Here is a 17,100-nt window from a genome sequence, read left to right on the forward strand (position 1 = left end):
ACCCCTGCTCCCAAGGTTTGCAACCCCACCCATGAATTTTAGGCATGGTTCATTCAGATGGCTTAATTCATTTAGCTTAATTAATCTATATACAGTGGTACCTCTGGTTACGTACTTAATTCGTTCCGGAGGTCCGTTCTTAACCTGAAACTGTTCTTAATCTGAAGCACCACCTTAGCTAATGGGGCCTCCTCCCACACCACTGCTGCATGATTTCTGTTCCCATCCTGAAGCAAAGTTCTTAACCCGAGGTACTATTTCTGGGTTAGCGGAGTCTGTAACCTGAAGCGTCTGTAACCTGAAGCATATGTAACCCGAAGTACCACTGTACTGCTTTTCAAAAAACAACATTTTCAAGGAAATAATTTGCCCCCAGTCTCTTGCAGAGCAAAAAGGCCCTGCAATGTCCCAGGTGATCATGAGTTAGGACGTGGGTGGTTTGCATCTATTTTTAAAGAACCAAGTGTTGTACCTAACCCTGGAGGCAGAAGCAAATTCAGCTGGCTGGCACACATTGTCTTATTTACCTGGGGTGGTTAATTCCCCTTATTAATTGGTCACATGTCTGAAAAGAAAATGTGCCGTTAAGACCTGCTTATAGAACACTCCCTATGGAAAGCAGGCCAAATCAGATTGATCTTCCAACTGTGGTTTTTATTGCTGTGACTATGCCAGACAAGGCTGTTGCCTATACTTGTCCAGAGTGTTGCTTATTATATTATATGTCATGATGAGTATAATCCACCTCATACAACAGACTAATAGTGGGGTTTTTTTGCCATTTGCATTCTGATCCTATATGCGGATATCGGGGGAAGCTAAATCAAAGTTCTGTCAGAATTTCAGGAAAGAATGCCTTAGTAATTTTGCTGCACTGGATCTGAAAATCTTTAGCCACTCCCTCCCTCAGCAACAGCGTTTAAATTGGCAAGAACTAAAAGTAACAGTGAACTGGGAGACCAATCAGATCTTGTGCTGCTTATTCCCCAAGCCAGCACACCCAAATTATGTTATTTGGCTAATATTTTGCAGTGGAAGTTTCCGACCTCGCCAACACAGTGGATCCTCCGGATACGAACTTAATTCGTCCCAGGGGTCAGTACTTACTCCGAAAAGTCCGTATCCAGAGGCGCCACTTCTGCGCGCACGCATGGCGTGATAGAGCACTTATGCGCATGCACACACAGTGAAACCCGGAAGTGTACACTTCCGGGTTTGCTGCGTTCGCAACCCGAAATTATGTTACATTAAGGTAACGTAGCCCAAGGTACCACTGTATCCTGTTTGGTCCCATGGAGGAGTTCAGAGGCAGGTTAGTTGCCACAGCACCATGGAGAGCTCCTTGTGAGAAACTTTCTCCAACAAGGGTTGGGAGTGAACTGAACCCGTTTGAGCCTCTGCCTCTGCTCCATCCCTCATAGGCTCTGTCCCCTTGTGAAGAACTAAAGGATCTTGAAAGGATCAGATCTGAAGATGGGCAGTTCTTCCGTGCTCCAAGGCCTTCTGGCTGGAGAAGTCCTTGCACCATTGGTCTGCCGAGATACTGTGGGGAAACAGTCGGTTTCTCAAGATCAGGAGGAGGTGACCATGTGGCTCCAGTTTTATGGAGTCTGCTGCTGTAGTAATGGCATATGGTTCAGTGAAATTCTATCCACCAGCCTCACATTCAGTGGTCACCTCATCACCAGCATTAGGCCCAGAACCAGAAACCCTGTTTGGCTCCTTAGCTGGTAGCACTGTAGCCTCCAAGTCAGTGTTCTCACTGCTGGACTCTGAGGGTCATGACAACCATACACTTTCCTAAAAACAAAGGATCCACTTATTGCATAGACATCCAAGGGGGCCTCAGCTGGAAGGATAAGGGCAAAATTAGCTCCTACCTCAGCTATGCTTCCTAATGTAGCACTTTGCTTATTTCCTTAGGAATGAGAGGAGAAGCATTCAGGGATACCAGTGTGACTGAGGAAGGATAAGGATAGTGGTCTCCACTCCCTATGAGCATTTAGGGGGTGGTCTATAGGTTTTGCTGCTTCTCTAAGACTCTTGCTGACAGCAGTCTTTCTTTCATAGAACTTAAGGCAGTGGTGGCCAGACTTGGCCCTCCAGCTGTTTTTGGACTACAACTCCCATCATCCCTAGCTAACAGGACCAGTGGCCAGGGATGATGGGAATTGTAGTCCCAAAACAGCTGGAGGGCCAAGTTTGGCCACCACTGACTTAAGGGGACAAAATTACATAGGATTAAGTTAATGCAACTTTACCCAAGGCACCTACCAGATAAGAATGCCCCAACAGTTTCCTATTAGGAAATGAGAGACAATAACATCAGCTGGGGAATTCCTTTCTATTTATCTTTCTATCCAGTGCTTGTTTTCTGGGGTACTCAAAGGTACACAGTACTGGAACCTTCTTTTTCGTAGAAGCAAAGCACTGCTTAAAAGTGTAGCAGCTACTGCAACAACTTCATGGTGAGTACCAGCACGCTTTTTCTAGAAGAAAAGCATATCTATCTATCTATATCTATCTATCTATCTATCTATCTATCTATCTATCTATCTATCTATCTATCTATCATCTATCTATCTATCATCTATCTATCTATCTATCTATCTATCATCTATCTATCTATCTATCTATCACATTAATTAAATTAAAAATATTTCTATCTTGCCCTTCATCAGTACAGACATCAAGATGGAGTGCAGAACACTAAAATAATAGCAACCCAGCAGATCATACAATGAACAACAATATGCATTGAAACTCATCGTCAAAATCAAAGAAAGCAGCTAAAAAAAGAGTTTATCAGGCTGAGAAGTTGACTGTGTTGATCCAGCCACTTCAAGGGCCTGATTTCTAGGCGTGCTGCCAGCTTCTACTGCTGCCCCACACCTTTTATCCATCCTGCTCTTGGTTCATGCATCATGCTGCATGCCGCATTCCTGGAACATGACTGAGAATGCATTGAGATCATGCAGGCAGAGAAGAAGTGATTGAACTGTGGGAAAAGGCTGTTGAAGAATTAAAGCCACTTGATTCAGCATGGACACAGCAATTATATACACCGCCACTTTTATAAGATATCCCATGATTGCAGGTCAGGATTATCACATACACCTGGTCTGCTGCTGCCAGAGCTGAACAGACACTGGCGAGGAGTTGGCTTATTTCAGAGATGAATGTCTCTCAAGTATGAAAAAAATGTTGTTTTTCATACTTGAATGCCGCTCATAAAGGAAACTTAACCCAAAGTAATCACATCTTCAGTAAGAAATACAGCAACTATGCCATCCAATTCTTCTAATGTATTATTTGCCTGCTCCCCTTTCTCTCCTGATATTATCCTCACAGGGCATATGGTGGCAAATTGTCTTGTTTTCAGGAGTGTGGGGTGGGGTGTTCAGCTGGGCCAAACTCTGAGGTGATGGTCTTTGCCCACATCTCAGTTGGTAGACCTTAAGACTCTTCATCACAGGTTCATGGGTTCAAGGCCCACACTGGGAAAAATATTCCAGCATTGCAGAGGGTTGGACTAGATGACGCTTGTGGTCCATTTCAACTCTACAATTGTATGATTCCCATATTTGCAGTTCTTACTGGGATAGGATATGTATAGGATATTCTGTTTTTTAATGTTTGATGTTTTGTTGTACAGTGGTACCTCAGAAGTCAAACAGAATCTGTTCCAGAAGTCCGTTCAACTTCCAAAACGTTTGGGTACCAAGGTGTGGCTTCCAATTGGCTCCAGGAAGCTCCTGCAGCCAATCGGAAGCCACAGAAGCAGTGACGGATGTTTGGGTTCCAAAGAATGTTCACTAACTGGAACTATCACCTCCGGGTTTGCGATGTTCAGGAGCCAAAACGTTCGACTAGCAAGGCGTTCGACTTCCAAGCTACAGGATATAAATAAAGTTATAATTATGGGGAAAACCATAGGGAAAATAAAGTGTGCACCCTGATGTGTTTCATTTCCAGGTGTAGGTCTTTTGGCCACCACGTGGAAACTACTGGAAGCACTTCCAACACCGCGGAAGCTACATGTGGCTGTTAAACACACAAGTGTTGCTCAACACATCAAATAGAGAGTTGCTACAGTGGTGGCCACTACTACAAACAAGCAGCATTGTCACTGAGACTTTTTGTGCGGTGAGGGTGATTCTAGGTGTTGGGTGGCTCTTGCCCTGTACAACTGGTGTGTGGAATTGCCAACATGTGGAAGCCATAAAAACAGGTCTTGGATGTCCTAGATGGAGTGTATTCACCTTCATTGCACCAGCAGTTTCCCTACCTCCAACCCATTCTCTTGATGTTTAGGAATGCAATGAGGCAGCTGCCAAGGGGGCAGACAAGTATTGGGATTTTCTCAATCTTCCAAAACAGGGATTCGGTAGTTGCACAATTTATACAAAATTACAATAAATACAGGCATTGCCTTTCCCCCATGTTTCAGTGGAAGCATGTCAGGAAGAACCCCTGTGTATTCTACAGCCCACCTCCTTATTACAAACATGCTTTCTTAGCCATCTGATCGCCCCCATTCTAACAAGACCTTCATACAAGCAGAAATAGTATTGGAATGCAGCCTTTCCTAAAAACTCATCATGTTCCATTCTGTGATTTTGTGCCAGTCGATGATCATGGCAGTGTGCCATAAAGGTAAAGGGACCTCTGACCATTAGGTTCAGTCATGACCGACTCTGGGGTTGCGGTGCTCATCTCTCTTTATTGGCCGAGGGAGCCGGCGTACAGCTTCCAGGTTATGTGGCCAGCATAACTAAGCTGCTTGTGGCGAACCAGAGCAGCACACAGAAACGCCGTTTACCTTCCTGCTGGAGTGGTACCTATTTATCTACTTGCACTTTGACGAGCTTTCAAACTGCTAGGTTGGCAGGAGCAGGGACTGAGCAGCGGGAACTCACCCTGTTGCGGGGATTCGAACCGCCGACCTTCTGACCAGCAAGTCCTAGGCTCTGTGGTTTAACCCATAGTAATCCACAAAAAAATCCATTATCTTCACAGTTAGCTGTCATCTTTCATTTTTCCACCATATCAATTCTACCTGTGTTTGGGGTAAGTTGGCATGTGTGAAGAAAAGGGCTTAGTATTCAAATGGTGTCATATGGTCAGCTGCCACATCTCCTTCTCTTAAACTTACGTGACCCACAAATACACCCTCAAAGACTGCTGAGTTATTCCTCCCAGGAGACGCGTGGGTCAAAACTCAGATTCCAAAAGCAAATACTTCCTCCCAGCTGTTCTTCCTGCCTCTGTATTATTTTTTAAACATTTCCAGTAATACATGGAAATTTGTTTGGTTTGGGTTCCATTCCAGTCGTGATTGCAGTTGTGAAGGCAGCCTGGGAGAGTCCAGCTGCAGAAAAATGGTTTGTTGATCATACATGCCATTTTCTTATGAGTCATTTCTAGTTAGTGAGGAATCTGTCCCCCCCCTCCCCAATTTAATTTTTTAACTTTTAAGGCAAGAATACCTGGTATTAGTTGCAGTAAGGAGCCCCCATGAGGCCTAACCTCTAAATCGGGGTTGGAAAAGGAGAACACACTCAATATTTCCATTTACACAAATCTCCTTGCTTGGGATGGACACAGTCATGTCCAAATTCAAGAATTCGGATGACTTGAATTTCAAAGGAACAGCGAAGTGGAGACAAAAACAAAACTATTTTCAATTTGCTAACATTTTCAGCAGTGCTGGGAATATGATTGTATTATTATAATTGTTATTATATATTATTTTAGCACTCCTTGCAGAAATATACCCCAATTCATAAATGATATAACAGATCAACTTGATAGGGGGAGAAATATGATACATTACAGCAATAACAGCACATAAAACATGTTTTTGATCTACTATTCTTATAATATATGGTATCATTTTATGGGCCCCATTGACTTCATCTGCAGTTTTTGTGCGATTTCGTCTGTGTTTTTTGCCCTCAGTTGCCTGAATTCAGGGATATCAGCACATAACCAAATCTGATGGGCTTCAAAGCTTTGTGTGCATGGTTTGATCCATTGTGTGATCCCAGGCTGGATGGAATCTCCCTTGTGACTAATCTAGGAAAGAAGACAAAGGAGCTCTGTGGGAGTGCTCTGTGGGAATGCTGCAACAGCAACTAAAACTAGTTTGATTTTTAGAAAGGGGGAACCCAGCGCTAAACTGAGTTTACTCATACCTGATGTGTACCTTGCTCTTCCTCCAAGTGGCTCGGGGCAAGGCTCATGAAGTCATCCTACTTTATTCTCCCAACAGACCTTGTAAGATCGGCAAGCCTGAGAAAGGGTGAATGATCATTTTCAAGATTAACTGGGTGAGAATTTGAATCCAGATTACCCCAATCTGTGCCCAACACTGTGTTCGCTACACTGGTTCTTGACTTTTAGATACAATTTTCAAGTCAATTAATTGAAGGTTGAGGTGTTCAGCCTTCCTTGGCTTTTTGTCCTCCTACTTTGGCCGAAGGGTGAGGTACACTTAGACAAATACCTGAGCGATGCAGGAGAACCAAGGATCGAACAGGTTGTGAGGACAGACACTCTTGTCCTCACTCAATAGCAGTTAATGGATTTGAAGCCTAAAGTTAAGACTCATCCAATAGGAACACATGCAACCTGGCTCTCCAAGAATTTGAGTCCCCAGAGGCTTCATTAGTTACAATCACTGATGAAGATGCAGCCAAGCTTTAAAAGTTCATATCCACTTACTGTGCAGCTGCCCAGTGGCCCATTTTTTAATTTTATTTTTAATCTTTGTCAGAATACCAGTTGTTACCACCATCCTGGATGCAATTCAACAATCTATCTAGGTTACCCAGAAGCAGGCTATACTTGCTATACAAATGCAATCCTATCTCATGCCACCTCTATCTGCTGAGGCTTCTCTGCCAAGAGGCAGAGATGGTTGGATCATGGGATCGCAACTTACACACCCACCAAAGGAAGAGCTGCTGGCTATCTTTCTCAACCTGTTGTTTATCTCCCCTCCCTTCTTGACAGCTGAGCCTTCCCTAGAAACTGAGTCACTAAGAAAGAGAGATAAGGGGAGATGGGTTGGAAGAAGCAATCACCAGCAGCTACTTTTCCAAATTTTGTTTTTATTTTCTCCCAACTTATTCTGCTTCTTGGGGTGTGGGTGTGCACAGTGGATAGCCTTGGGATTGGTGATTTTAGCATTTGCTCTGGAGAGACCTGTGTGCTTGATTATTATTGGGGGGGGGGAATTGTTGTTGTTTAGTCGTTTAGTCGTGTCCGACTCTTCGTGACCCCATGGACCAGAGCATGCCAGACACTCCTGTCTTCTACTGCCTCCCACAGTTTGGTCAAACTCATGTTAGTAACTTCAAGAACATTTTTTCAACCATCTCGACCTCTGTTGTCCCCTTCTCCTTGTGCCCGCCATCTTTCCCAACATCAGGGTCTTTTCCAGGGAGTCTTATCTTCTCATGAAGTGCCCAAAATATTGGAGCCTCAGCTTCACAATCTGTCCTTCCGGTGAGCACTCAGGGCTGATTTCCTTAAGAATGGATATGTTTGATCTTGCAGTCCATGGGACTCTCAAGAGTCTCCTCCAGCACCATAATACAAAAGCATCAATTCTTCGGTGATCAGCCATCTTTATGGTCCAGCTCTCACTTCCATGCATCACTACTGGGGAAACCATAGCTTTAACTATACAGTGGTACCTCAGGTTACATACGCTTCAGGTTACAGACTCCTCTAACCCAGAAATAGTACCTCGGGTTAAGAACTTTGCTTCAGGATGAGAACAGAAATCATGCTCCGGTGGTGCAGCGGCAGCGGGAGGCCCCATTAGCTAAAGTGGTGCTTCAGGTTAAGAACAGTTTCAGGTTAAGTACGGAAAGAATTAAGTACTTAACCCGAGGTACCACTGTATGGACCTTTGTTGGCAAGGTGATGTCTCTGCTTTTTAAGATGCCTTGGGATAGCCTTGGGATTGGTGATTTTAGCATTAGCTCTGAAGAGACCTGTGTGCTTGATTATTATTTGGGGGGATTATGGGATATTAATTAATGGCTTTGATTGTATTGGTACACTGAAAATCTATGTGATCTTGTTATGTCTTATGAGCAAACAAATTCAATCTGAACTGTAAGATGAGTTGTATGTTTGTACAGTGGTTAATACTTCCATGCTCAAATAAGAATTTCTTTTGTTTGTTTGTTTGTTTGTTTGTTAAAAAGGCTGAGCCTGGTCAGAATTGTTTGCAGATGAGGCTGAAGTCAATTCCAATCCTGAAAGTCAGAGGTGCTTTTAACCTCCGGGAAGGTTTTGTTTGTGTATGTGGAGATTTGGATTATGAGTAGCGAAAGAGGTTTTCTGTTCTTAGACCATTACAAAAGCAAGATTTAATTTTGCCCTTAGATCCTTCTGATCTTCATTATGCCATCTTACCTCTTCCTGGGTTTATGCTCTACCCTTCAAGCAGATTCTCAGAGCAGCTTACAGCGCTAAAGCAAAAGTACCATCCCCAAAGCATTTAAGAGCATAAACACACCACAAACAAAAAGCAGCACAATCCTAAATCTAAAAAGAGCTTTACATTTAATACCTTTTCGCCAGAGTAAGCATGCTGGAGAGCAGAACCTGCTTTGTGTGCACCTTCTGAAATGCTAATGAGCCCGTGCAAACCAGCCTTTCCTTTTATTTGTTCAGCTTTCCTTAACCATTTTGACCTATTTTCCAAAGAGATTGGTCTAGTTGGCATCTTAGGAGACACCCTCTCAGTGATTCTATGAGTCACACAGAGATCCTCCAACACAGTACTTTTGATTTCAGTTGCTCAGGTCTATTTCAAATGATGCTTAGGAACCAACATAAAGGTGAAGGGACCCCTGACCATTAGGTCCAGTCGTGGCCGACTCTGGGGTTGCAGCGCTCATCTCACTTTACTGGCCGAGGGAGCTGCCATACAGCTTCCAGGTCATGTGGCCAGAATGACTAAGCTGCTTCTGGCGAACCAGAGCAGCGCATGGAAACGCCATTTACCTTCCCGCCAGAGCAGTACCTATTTATCTACTTGCACTTTGACGTGCATTTGAACTGCTAGGTTGGCAGGAGCAGGGACCGAGCAACGGGAGCTCACCCCGCCGTGGGGATTTGAACCGCCGACCTTCTGATTGGCAAGTCCTAGGCTCTGTGGTTTTACCCACAGCGCCACCCGCGTCCCTTTAGGAATGAACATAGCAAGCTGCCTTATAGTGAGGTGCTTCCAGAGTGTTGCTATTTTGGGGTGGGATTCAGTCCCATCCTGGCAAATTCAGGTCGCACGGTTCCAGTTGTGCAACAAACTGGCCTCCCCAAAAGATCAGACTTTTTGCAATAAGGAAAGCGATGGAAATATGCTTTTGAAAGTGTGGGGTGGCACTTGCTTTGATGCAATGCTGCCATCTAACCTCTCTGCAAACAAATCGGAACCTAGGACCTTCTGCACGTAAAGCGAATGTTCTGCTCCTGAGCTGTATATGATGTCAGATATGGGACGCGGGTGGTGCTGTGGGTTAAACCACAGAGCCTAGGACTTGACGATCAGAAGGTTGGCGGTTCAAATCTCCGTGACGGGTGAGCTCCCGTTGCTCGGTCCCTGCTCCTGCCAACCTAGCAGTTTGAAAGCACATCAAAAGTGCAAGTAGATAAATAGGTACTGCTCTGGCGGGAAGGTAAATGGCGTTTCCGTGCACTGCTCTGGTTCACCAGAAGTGGCTTAGTCATGCTGGCCACATGACCCAGAAGCCTCCCTTGGCCAATAAAGCGAGATGAGCGCCGCAATCCCAGAGTCAGCCACGCCTGGACCTAATGGTCAGGGCTACCTTTACCTTTACCTATGGGACAGGCAAGGGCAGGGCTTGGCTTAATGAGTGTTGATAGGCACTGCCAATCAGCTGGTTGCCTGCACAGCCCCTTTGTAGCTGGTTGTCAGCTCTTCAGAAGCCCGGTTCAAAGTGCTACACAAAATAGTACTTTGGGAGAGGGGCTTCTGAAGACATCTGTTAGTGTGCTATCTTGCCCTACACTTTGAATGGGACTTTTGAGGCATGAATGGTGACCTTTGAATCTTTGTAGGCTTGGAAGGGACCACGAGGCTCATCTAGTACAAGTCTTTTGCCCAACGTGGAGCTTGAACCCACCACCCTGAGATTAAGAGTCTCATGCTCTACTGACTGAACCATCCCAGAGACTTGACATCTTCATGACTTCAGGTGGGTGGAGCAGAGTTTGGAAAGTCAATGAAGGTACACAGAGCAGCACAATGCATTAGAAGAAGTGTAAATATGCTTGCTCCTCCTAACAAAGAACAGATGTCAGTGCTACACCAACACTAGTCACCCTCAGCACAAACAAAAATGGTACTAGTCTTGTTTCCATCCATTTGCCTTTCATGACTGGGTTAAGAAGATAAAATCCTGTTGGATTTGGATTCCTCTGCATGAAGTTGGGAGGGACTAGGAAGAATGACTGAGGTGTTGAAAGATTAGCAAACCTCAAGACAAGTAAAGCTTAAACATTAATCATTGATAGACAGATCCAAGGGCATCCCTAAGGATTGCTAACAGCTTAGAGAATGCTTGAAAGATAAAGCAGTATACAAATTCAATAACTATTCTCCCTATAAGTTTCATGCTTCTTGCGCTAACGTTCCTAGTAATAGTCCCATTAAGAAAAAGTATAATGAAAGTAATAAAAATATGTTAACAAAACAGAAGAAAACACACAACACTAAGCTGTAGATCAATTTAATACACCAAACACTGCTGGAAAGCCTTGGTGAGCAGGTGAGTTTTAAGCAGACAACCAAAATGTCAGCACTAAGTGCAAACCTGATTTTCATTGGAAGTACATTCCAAAGTCCAGGTGCCACAACACTAAATATCCTGGGCTTAGTAGACTTAAAAAGAACATCATGGGCACACAGCACTACTAAACATATCTCTCACGAGGACCAAAATGACCAGGCAGGGGTACATAATGTAAGGCTTCCTTGTCACTGCTGCTAATTGGTAAGATTCCCACATATTGTTTGGATATGTACTATAGTGTTTTAACATTCTGAGAAGTGCATTAAAAAAAAACCCTGATGGCCATCTTGATACAAAATTTATAAAATATTTAACAAAAGTGGTTCTTACTGTATTTTTAGATCCCTTCAGTTAGTAAATGGGTAAACACAAAGCACTTGCTGTTTCAGATTTCATGCCACTTAGGCTGGAATAAACCTCAACTGGAGCTGTGGGTTAAACCACAGAGCCTAGGATTTGCTGATCAGAAGGTCGGCAGTTCGAATCCCCGCGACGGGGTGGGCTCCCATTGCTCAGTCCCTGCTCCTGCCAACCTAGCAGTTCGAAAGCACGTCAAAAGTGCAAGTAGATAAATACCATAGGTACTTCTCCGGCTGGAAGGTAAACAGCGTTTCTGTGCGCTGCTCTGGTTTGCCAGAAGTGGCTTAGTCATTCTGGCCACATGGCTATATGCCAGCTCCCTTGGCCAATAAAGTGAGATGAGCGCCGCAACCCCAGAGTTAGTCACGACTGGACCTAATGGTGAGGGCAATGGCGTAGCGTGGGGGGTGCAGGGGGGGCCGGCTGCACCAGGCGCAACATCTGGGGGTTAGGGTTAGGGGGCGCAAATCCACAGGTTAGGGGGCGCAAATTACTTGCCTTGCCCCGGGTGCTGACAACCCACGCTACGCCACTGGGTGAGGGGTCCCTTTACCTTTACCTAAGAGAAGGGGTGATTTGATTTTTTTAAACCCTGTCCCTCTTCACAATCCTAACATATAAAAAGCTGCTTCAAAATTATGTGACTGTCGTATCTGACATTGCAAGCAAGCCCCTTTCCTTGCGCAATTTGCCCTTATCGAGTGGTCCCTAAGATTATCCGCAGTGGCTCCTAGCAGTCAGCAGTCAGCAACTGTTGAGATGTTTAGACGGTTGAGATGTATCTGACATCTGGTGGGTTTTAGCTGTAACTACAGCAGCAGCCCAGCCCAGACATGAACAGATCTACCTAGGAATCCACTTGCTTTCTACGAGAGCTGCTGTCCAAGGTTCAAACTACAGGTGGCGATGAGCTGCGGAAAGCAACTTCCAAGGCTGCCAGTCTAAGAATAGGAAAAGAGTAGGAGGGGCTGCTTAAATCTTACCCATCCTATCGTTTGTCCGCTCAGAACTGCCCACCCCAAACTACTATTCTCCCTGTTGAGGAAAACGTACAGGCAATTCATTCTTTTTTTCTCCTGGAAAAAAATAGCTTGTAGAAAACGATGCTGAGTATGCAAACAACAGAAAACAAAAGCAAAAGGCAGCCCCTCAACCTTTCCTCCAGGGCTGCTTTATATAGAAACAAAAAAAAAAAAACAAAAAACAAAGCATACAGTTTGTATCTCAGTCTGCTGCAGTCTTGTTTCAGCCATGCTATGAGCCGGGGGCACTGGGCTAGACCTGGAGGACAAACAACTTACCTGCTACTGAGTAGCAGGTAACTAATCCAAAGGGCAAAATTTGAGCTAACAGGCGTGCAGGGCTTCTCCAGACATCCTTTACCTTGTGCATTTATGCTTATTTGTGCTCATGTTGGTATCAGGGCAGTTATCCACAAACACATTTTCAATGCTGCCTGCACCTCCAAAAGGTGGGCATACTGCTTCATTTCCACTTGGTGCATGTCCTGTAACTTCCTGCTAAAATTCTGCAACCTTTCCGTACCTCAAATGTTTTGGGCTCTGCATGTGTGTGTGTGTGTCCTACTTTTGTTGTTCGAGCGTGTCCCTCCAGACATCAATAATATGTTAAACGCTGGGGAAGCATTGCAGAACAACTAACAAAGCAGGATGGTGTGTGGATCATCCCGTATAAATCTGCTACTAATGCACTATTATTGCGCCAATGACATAATGCAGAATACATTTACAAAACACAACATACCAGGCTGGCGTGGCTCTCAGGTTCTTCAGGATCTAGAAGCTATCCAAGGGAACTTTCCCCAAAAATGGTAGCTGTGGATACAACACAGTCCACGGCTTAAATGAGCTCATGTAACTCCTAGGTAAAGGTAAAGGGACCCCTGACTGTTAAGTCCAGTTGCAGACAACTCTGGGGTTGCGGCACTTATCTCATTTTACTGGCCGAGGGAGCCGACATTTGTCCACATACAGTTTTTCCGGGTCATGTGGCCAGCATGACTAAGCCACTTCTGGCAAAACCAGAGCAGCGCATGGAAACACCGTTTACCTTCCCGCCAGAGTGGTACCTACTTATCTATTTGCACTTGACGTGCTTTTGAACTGCTAGGTTGGCAGGAGCAGGGGCCGAGCAACGGGAGCTCACCCCATCACAGGGATTCGAACCGCCGACCTTCTGATCGGCAAGCCCTGGGCTCTATGGTTTAGACCACAGTGCCACCCGTGTCCCCATGTATCTCCTAGATAACTGCTATAGTTTTTCAAGTAGTACTTCCACAAGTGATCCATGCTAAGCCTTGAGGTCTCACACTATGACACAACCAAATGGCCTTTGATTACAGTTTTTGTCTTCTCCACCGGGGATGTATTTGGAGAATAAACCGTTTTGGGTGGTGTCTGGGGTGATTTTATAAAACAACACTAACTGTTGCCATCCTAGATTCCTGCAGCAGGGCTGCGACCATAGTGAATACTATGGCAGGTAACTGGAATCTTGTCATTGTGTCCGCTAAGTTGCTAATGCCTGGTGCTTGGACTTTTTGAGGTTGCTGTAAAATGATGCAAATATGACTCAGATGCTGAGAGGCCTTAAAAATAGATAAGGTTTAAGATCCAGCTGCTTACATAATCACACAAATCCACACTAATCCTTCCACAGCACTACTCAGAACAGAGGACTTATCGAACTGGCAGTGCTGTGGATTCTGTAGTGCTCCGAACAAGGTTTCCTTGTCTTCAGCTGATATTTTTGGGGACAACATTCTGTGACTTTTCAGGCGGACTTTTAGCAATTTGTGGACTTCAAACAAAAATGCTGACATCCATAGGTGATTCCATGCATGATGTTAACTTTGGGAAACGCCTCCAAAGCATCTGTTTATTCTTAATGACCGGTCTTCATTTTTTGTTGATATATAAAGAAATTGATTTTTAACAGATATTTGTATATTTCCATAATTCTCTGCACACATGCAAACATGGCTCAGTCCAATATATTTGTTGCCTGAGGCAAAGGATGAGCTGGCACCCCCTTGCCCAATTCCACAAAAAGAAGTTGAGTGGCTTAACAACTGATAACATCAACAATGGCAACAGGCCTGGATCCTGAGGGCAGGTGGATAGCTTTGAGGGGACAAGCCAGGCTGCGGGGCATACAAGCCTCTGTCTTCCAACCTCTTGTTGAACCTCTCTCTCACTTTCCTCAGAGACCGTGCAGATCAGTCGTCTGTTTAATACACAGGCCAGTTCATTACTGCACCTGTCTTCCTAAAAGCAAAGGTATCCTTAAGAGGTAATGTGAGGCTAACTCAGATTGCTTGCTGCTCAGCAGGTAAACCTTTTGCGCCTATTAGGTCTGTAACTAATCTGTTTAGGATTAAATGTTATAGATATACCTGGCTGTAGCTGGGTGGAGATCTACTCTCCTTTATTGTTCTCCGTTTACGAGATTTTGGCATTTAATATGCCACCTAATAAAGGCTGGCTGCAGGCCCATGCAGATGGGAAGGGGCAGCTGGGGGCACTTGCCCTGGCCCTCAGGGGGCTGAGACAGCTGGGGGGGGGCACCAGGGGCCTGCCGGACTTATGCTGTCATAGCAAGGACATCTCATGCTACCCAGCTAACCTTGGAATCTCGCCCCAGGCCTCAGACAAGCTCTGCACAGGCCTGACTGGTAATGTCCTGGCTGTTCCTTAGCTGCTAAACTCTAGTTTTGCCAGCTGATCAATGACAGGGAATTGCAGACTTAAAGAGAATGAATGGTATTCCACAACTTTTTGACGTAAGAACTAGGGCCGCCAAGGATTGACTCCCCACTTTTTAAAAACCTGTTAATAAATTATCTGGAAGTTGAGCAGTAAGGTGGCTCAACTCCCCCAAGTTCGCTGGCTATATACTTCCCTTGTGAAAACTTTCCATTTCTTCCCACACATTTTCTTGTTCTTTAACCAGTTACTGATCTGACCTCTTAACTCAGGAGGGCTAAGTTTGTCAGGAGCCTTTGGTGAGGGACTTTGTCAAAAGATATATTTTTTACAAAAAACCTTAATAGTTATTTATTTATTCATACATACATACATACATACATACATACATACATACCCTGCCCATCTGGCTGGGTTTCCCCAGCCACTCTGGGCGGCTTCCAACAAAAGATTAAAATACAATAGTCTGTCAAGCATTAAAAGCTTCCCTAAACAGGGCTGCCTTCAGGTGTCTTCTAAAAGTCTGGTAGTTTTTTCTCTCTTTGACATCTGGTGGGAGGACGTTCCACAGGATGGGTCCCACTACCGAGAAGGCCCTCTGCCTGGTTCCCTGTAACCTCACTTCTCGCAGTGAGGGAACCACCAAAGGCCCTCAGCACTTGACCTACCAGTGTCCGGGTAGAACAATGGGGATGGAGACGCTCCTTCAGGTATAGTGGACTGAGGCCATTTAGGGCTTTAAAGGTCAGCACCAACACTTTGAATTGTGCTCAGAAATGCAGTAGTAATAATAATAATAATAATAATAATAATAATAATAATAATAATACTCACACAATGGAGCTTTGTGCCACATGGTGTTCCATGATCCTTCAAGGATAGTTTTCCCCATTAGCTTCCCACATTTCTTCCAGTACAATGGCAGAATCACAGACCAGAGACAAAGGGCCCTTACAGACCACAGAAAACATTCCTTTCATACCAAACTTGTACAATAGCTTTCATAAACGGAAGGGCCCTTTATCTGGTGAACATAAATGGTAAAATAACTCACTTCAGCCAGATACAACCAATCTGAATGATACACTTGTTAAAAACTTTTTGGAAGTTCAGGTACAAACCCCTATCCACATGCATGTTGACACTTTCAAAGAATTCTAGCAGTCCTAAGATAGGAATTACTTTTGCAGAAGCCATGCTGATTCCTCTTCAGCAAGACTTGTTCTTCTGTATGCATGATATTTTTAAATTTAATAGCCCTTTCCAGCAATTTATCCAGAACTGGCCTTTAATTTGCTGGATTTCCCTTTGAATATAGATGCCATAAGACTGTGTTGTGTATTTGTTGAAATATGAGTCTGATTGGTGTTTCCTGCTGGTTGAGACCTATCTTGTGCAGCATTCTGTTTTCAAGTAGCTAACCAGATGTCTATAGAAAGCCCACAATGGATCAAACATTTACTCCAATAAGGCAATTGTTTCATGTTTTAGCCACACTGGTTTTCATTTTGTACTTTCTCAAATCCATACCCCTTTTATCCTTAGGGACTGTCTCCTAGTCTCATATACAGTGCATTGCAGGATAATCCCTATTTTCCGACAACTGCCCTAGATTTTTGGGAGAAATCTTGATGATCCCGTTAAAAATATTGCTGTTAATTTGTGCATAGATGCCCTATAAATGCCATTCTTGATGTTTCAGGTACTCTGAAGTCTTCTGAACCACCACTTCGCCAGCAGAGGGAGCCCTTAACTCAGTAGATCAGCTGTACTTCCTGCAACAGGACTGAGCTACCTCGCTTTGGAGTTTTGGCATAGGTACACAAATATATGTGGTTCCAGTTTTGTGAAGTTGTGATTACCATTAATCTTGGGGGGGGGCGAAGACTTTTAACCTTGCAGACCCCAAGAAAATGCACTGAAGATCGTTTTTGTTTAATTTTTCGTGTAATTTTTATGTCTGCCGTGTCTTGACTCCTGCTGCTCCGTGAAACCTGCTTGACATGACTGGGAGAGATTTCATTTCAGAAAAATGTCCCTACCTTGAGAAGCTTATAATTATGGGGGATCTCTAGATGTGCAAACTTTTAGCAGTGAGCCCCACCCACCCATCCTGAAAACACTTTTAACGTGTGTGTTTTCGAGTATACAATCTGTTCTTAAGTACAGAGCTCAATGGA

General features: G+C 44.3%; 1 long non-coding RNA gene across 1 annotated transcript in view; it reads left to right on the top strand.

Moving 5' to 3' along the window:
• The window catches only part of LOC309532886, a 70,917-nt gene extending 54,172 nt beyond the window's left edge, over window positions 1-16,745 (top strand). Inside the window, exons 5-6 of the long non-coding RNA XR_014220049.1 lie at window positions 10,102-10,238; window positions 16,623-16,745. This is a non-coding gene — a long non-coding RNA (uncharacterized lncRNA). The remainder of the gene's footprint in view (window positions 1-10,101; window positions 10,239-16,622) is intronic.
• The last annotated feature ends 355 nt before the right edge of the window (window positions 16,746-17,100 follow it).

Source organism: Podarcis vaucheri (genome assembly GCF_965113315.1).
Source record: "Podarcis vaucheri genome assembly, chromosome: 5".
Taxonomy (NCBI): domain Eukaryota; kingdom Metazoa; phylum Chordata; class Lepidosauria; order Squamata; family Lacertidae; genus Podarcis; species Podarcis vaucheri.